Below are 6,000 nucleotides of genomic sequence, written 5' to 3'. Positions count from 1 at the left end.
AACCGTGGCCAGTGGGAGCCGCGATCAGCCGAACCTGCGGACGCGGCTGGTAAACAAACCGGCCCGCCCCGCCCCGCCGGGGGCTTTCCCTACACAAGCAGCGTCCCAAGTTTGGGAAACACTGTTCTAGGGAAAAGGTGGCTGGGGGGAGGGGCAGAAGTACTGGTGATGGACCTCATTCAAAGTCATCCTAATGACCTTTTGTTCCTGGAGGAAATCCCAACTTGTCAAAGAGGACATGAAATTCTATAAAAGATCCTTGAGTCCTGATTCTGTCATCTCAGCTCTGCTTAGACTTCATCGGGGAAGTTTGAGTTGCAAGACGCCCTGGTACGCCCTGAATATGAGATTTGGACATTGGACTATGATCTATGAACTGAATTCTAAAGGAACTCTTTGCAACTACAAAGCTCACCATCTCTGCTATGAATCTGAACCTCAATTAATTGAACTCATGTCTATATGTATAATGATCTTTTAACCATACTCTCTCTCTTTTGTTTTTTAATAAATTTTAGTTTAGTTAATAAGAATTGGCTGTAACATGTATTTGGGTAAGATCTGAAACATTCATTAGCCTGGGAGGTAATGTGTCCGAGCCTTTGGGATTGGTAGAACCTGTTCTTTTATGTGACTGAAATAAAGATTTACAGAAATTTTCATCATGTTTGACGTGTGTACCTGGATAGAGGCCTGAGGCTGGATCACTTTAAAGGAACTGTGTTGTTTGGACTTCTGAGTAACCAAGAAGGAAATAAAGAAGCTGTTTTATGCTGGCTTGGTGAATCTAAGTATTGGAATATCCAACAGCTTTATGGGGATTGTCTACCCCATTCTTTGCAGTTCACCGTAATTGAGTGACCACAGCTGGCTCCCCATTGGGACCCCGGTCACACTGGGTTTATACATTGGGGATAATAAAAAATTCCCTATAAGGTTGTTATGAGAATAAATCCATTAATTTTTGTGAGGTGCTCAGATACCACTGGTTTCAGAGTAGCAGCCGTGTTAGTCTGTATCCGCAAAAAGAACAGGAGTACTTGTGGCACCTTAGAGACTAACATGTATTTGAGCATAAGCTTTCGTGGGCTGTAAATAAATTTGTTAGTGTCTAAGGTGCAAAAAGTACTCCTGTTCTTTTTTCAGATACCACTGTGATGGGCATTTAAATACCAAGATAAATAAAGTAAAAACACCATGGCATTTTCCATAAAAATACTGGTTTGCCCCAGTGTCCTTGGTAAAAATGGACATCACTTACTGTTGTGTAGTGTACTGGATGTTGTTGTTTGTCACATGCCAAACGTCAAAGGTGGCTGCATTCCTCTGCTGTTATATGTAACTTACATAATTGATGAAGAATTTTGGGTTCCTTTATGATGAAAGGTGCACCTAAGTGTAAAATATTATAAGACTATAGACATTTAGAAACACACTCTTAAATAAGATCTTAAAGTTATATTTTAGTATATTAAATGTATAAATTCTGCTTTCCAATATCCATGTGCAACCTTATAGATTTCTGTGAATAACTGAGAGCAGATTTTGGGCCTTAAAGTTTTTCTTAAATACTTGTGAGAACATCTGCATGTAAAAACAGGTGTGCCTGCCAATCTCTGTTCATTTCAAAGTACAGTATATATTAAAGCAAACAGCAGAATGGTGACATCTGAAATAGTACAACTGCTGCCCTGCTATCTTTAGAAACACAGCCCTGGGAGAGAGTGGGAGGAGGGAGGAGGGAAGGCATGAGTGCTGAGGAGGGGGCAGTATAATAGTTTGGCTGTCTATATTTCTTAGCAGCTGGGTTGGATGAGTGCTACTATTACTTCCCTGGCAAAGTATTGGTTTTTAGCTCATATGGTTATATGTCTGAAGTCTTGGTTGTTCTTTATGATAATGATACACCAGAAGATAGAGTTCCTGGAATTACCACAGTATTGGGTGGCAAAATCCACTTGAACATGGAGTTTGAGGAAGTGAAACTCTATAATTTGTCTTTCCTCTCCACTCCCGCAGCCCACATGACCTAGTAGTCATAAATGTTAGCAGATTTTGTATCCTGGTGGTTGGGTGACCTGCTGTCACATAAAAAATATGAACACTGTTTATTTCTCAGCAGTGGAGATGGAGGGGCTGGTTTTTCTCATACATGGGTTTTATAATGGTATAACTGAGTTGACTTCAGTGGAGCTACCCCCTCCACCCTCCCCTGATTTTACTGCCATGTGAAAAGAAAATCAGGACCTGAATGTATTATAGAAACTAATTCCTTACTTTGGCCACTAATGAAGATGAGGGAAGGCTTAGTTTTAAGCAATGCCAGAAAAATAATTTTTAAAATGTGCTCCAAAAATGTCAAGTGTATTGTAAAAGAAATAAATTCCTGATCACTGTGAGCTTGATAGTCTTCAGTTCTACAGTAACTGAAAATAACAGCTGATGGTGAGAATGTAAAGCTGACCATTTATACTAAGAGCAGGGAATGAGCCAATGATGATTCAGTCAGACGTTTCTGTTCTGTTGAAACTAATGAGAAATGGATGGAACATTCCTTGTTTAATATAGACCAAGATGAATATGCTTTCTGTTCAGTGATATTTTTTATGGAATGTTATAGGTGATTAGTTTCTTTTTGTTGATGAACTGCTTTTATGGCTTTGAAAAAAAATTACAAGTTTTTCCTTTAGAAATACAGACTCCTGCTGTGTATGTGCATTAATGTTTTCCATTAACATTTTGTAAGAAAGTTCAGGGCCAGAACTTGTGACTCCATTGACTTCAGTATAGCTATGTCAATTTTATACCACCTGAGGATCTGCCTCTCAGAGTACACTTGGTTCTAATTTTCCATTACAACAAATGAATAATAGCTATTGATGTTAGTGAGAGTTGTTTGTGTAGCCCAGGGGTGGGCAAACTTTTTTGGCCTGAGGGCCACATTGGGATTACAAAACTGTATGGAGGGCCAGGTAGGGAAGGCTGTGCCTCCCCAAACAGCCTGGCCCCTGCCCCCTCCCACTTCCCGCCCCCTGACTGCCCCCTTCAGAACCCCCGACCCATCCAACCGCCCCTGCTCCTTGTCCCCTAACTGCCCCCGGGACCCCACCCCCTATCCAACCCCCCTTGCTCCCAGTCCCCTGACTGCTCTGACCCCTATCCACACCCCCGCCCCCTGACAGGTCCTCCGGGACTCCCACGCTTATCCAACCCCCCCGTCCCCCAACTGCCCCCAGAACCTCTGCTCCCTGTCCCCTGACTGCCCCCTGGGACCCCCTACCCCTTATCCAACCCCCCGGCCCTGCCCCCCCCTTACCATGCCGCTTAAAGCAGCATGTCTGGCAGCTGTGCCGCCCGGCCGGAGCCAGACACGCTGTCATGCTGCTCGGCAGACGCATGCAATCCCGCCGCCCAGAGTGCTGCCCACGCGGCGGCATGGCTGCAGGGGAGGGGAACAGCAGGGGAGAGGCCAGGGGCTAGCCTCCCTGGCCGGGAGCTCAAGGGCCAGGCAGGACAGTCCCGCGGGCCATAGTTTACCCACCTCTGGTGTAGCCCCTGCAGAACAGACCCCATTGTCCTGATTCTGCAGGACATCATGAGTTGGTGTGTTGAACAATAATTAACTTATCTCATAATCACTGACATTATATTCTGGCAACACAAGGATAAGTAGATTGAATTATTAATAGTTGATTGCCATGATTATGGAGCAAAAGCATGATGGATTGTAATGTCACAATAGACTGATGTCAGATAATCAGTCATGATCTATTGAGCAGTTATGAAATTCCACACATACAGTACGTATGGTACACAATCAGGTCTGTAAGGCATATTCTAAAAATTTACTACAAAGTGTGAGTTTCGTTCATTCTTTTTTTAATTAAAAATATCAAGTACAACAAGAAAAGACATTACAGAGGTATTATACAGGTAAAATAAATAAAAATAAAATACAAATGCCAGGTCTTTTCCCAAAGGTTTTTTAAAGCTATTTTTTTGTTTGTCTTTTTACATTAGAATTTTTTCACTGTATGCCCTGTTACCTGAAGATTAGCAAGAGGATGACATGCAAAAGACAAGATTAAAATTTGAACAATTGTTAGGGGAAGGAAATGTCAGGCTATTATTTTTTTGTTGTTTTTCATTAATATTTAACTTAAACTCATGAAAAAGACTTGGAAGAAAAGCTCTGATAAAGATTCTAACACCTTTGTCCCTTCAGTTGAGGTCAGCAAATTCTTTAGTTACCTAATGAGTCAACTGGGGGGAAAAAGTTAGATAGGACTTGATCTTTCTGATATTTCTAACATAAAAAACAAGCAGGAAAAGAAACTTTACAAAAACTTTTATTATACATTGTAAAGGAGCAAATAAAATGTCAAACTTTTTTTTTCCTTTGCAGGTCACCTTTAACAATAATTTATTTAATCTGCATAGCACAGTCAAGTCTAGCAGACTCTCCACAAGTGAGGTTCCCTCATGGATTTATAGAAGTAGCATGCATTCTTACAAAGGATTAATACTTACTCGCGATATTATCATATAGTTTATCTCTCAACAAAGCTTCTCTTGTTTTGCACTGAAAAAGCAGTCCTATTTAGGACTACTTCTACAACTCTTAAAATGCTTGCAGAATGTAACAAGCACACTTAACCAGGACTGCCTCCTTTTTGTTTTTGTAGTGGAACTTCTCCCGAAACCAGGGGGAACAAACTCTCTTCTTGGCAGGGTTTCCATTTCACTCACACAGCCTTTCTCACTTACTAGTAGAAAACTTATTTTCCAGCATCTGCCTGTAGCATACTCTAAGTCACACTCTCCCTTCCCCCACCCTCCCACATTCACACAAAAGAGTCTTTTATAAACTTCCCATGCAAAAGAGGAAGAACAGAATGCTAACTCTTATTGAACCATAGTGCCTTTCCAAGCTAATACGGGGTCACATTGCAGAGACACTTCTTGCTAAACTTTCACAAACATAGGAGTAACTGTAAATAAGCCAAACATACAGATAAAACATTCTAACACTGAACATAATATCCCGTATTAAATAAGTGTCTATTTCTTCTAGTCCAGTTTCTCTTGGATACTTACTTACGTCAACTGAGGGGAAGAAATGTGAGCATAAAATCTGCTGAGTTATCATGTAATTCACACTATACTCTTTTGCTGGAGCATGTTGCTGGCTGCCAGCAAGTGTGTCTTTGAGCTATAGGCAATCATAGGCCTCCTTGAAGTTGAGGGGCATGGTAGCCACCTTTCATTCACACTAAATGAGGAAGTTATTAAATGGCCCGAAGTGATAGCTGAAACAATGGAAGCCACTGCCCAGCAGTGCGGTAATGTATACCCCAAATTAAAAAAACACAGTAAGAGAACCAAAAAAGTGCCACCGTGGCTAAACAACAAAGTAGAAGAAGCAGTGCGAGACAAAAAGGCATCCTTTAAAAAGTGGAAGTTAAATCCTAGTGAGGAAAATAGAAAGGAGCATAAACTCTGGCAAATGAAGTAATAGCAATTTTTTTAAGTACCTCAAAAGCAGGAAGCCTGCTAAACAACCAGTGGGGCCACTGGCCAATCGAGATGCTAAAGGAGCACTCAATGACAATAAGGCCATTACGGAAAAACTAAATAAATTATTTGCATCAGTCTTCATGGCTGAGGATGAGGGAAATTCCCAAACCTGAGCCATTCCTTTTAGGTGACAAATCTGAGGAACTGACGCAGATTGAGGTATCATTAGAGGAGGTTTTAGAACAAATCGATAAACTAAACAGTAATAAGTCAACAGGACTAGATGGTATTCACCCAAGAGTTTTGAAGGAACTCAAATGTGAAATTGCAGAACTACTATCTGTAGTTTGTAACCTATCATTTAAATCAGCTTCTGTACCAAATGACTGGAGGATAGCTAATGTGACACCAATTTTTAAAAAGGGCTCCAGAGGTGATCCCAGCAAGTACAGGTCGGTAAGCCTGACTTCAGTATCGGGCAAA

The sequence above is a fragment of the Terrapene carolina genome, unplaced genomic scaffold (genome assembly GCF_002925995.2).
Source record: "Terrapene carolina triunguis isolate 2854851 unplaced genomic scaffold, T_m_triunguis-2.0 Scaffold89, whole genome shotgun sequence".
Lineage (NCBI taxonomy): Eukaryota > Metazoa > Chordata > Testudines > Emydidae > Terrapene > Terrapene triunguis.
The sequence above is the reverse complement of the archived record's forward strand: the minus strand, read 5'-3'. Positions refer to the sequence as shown.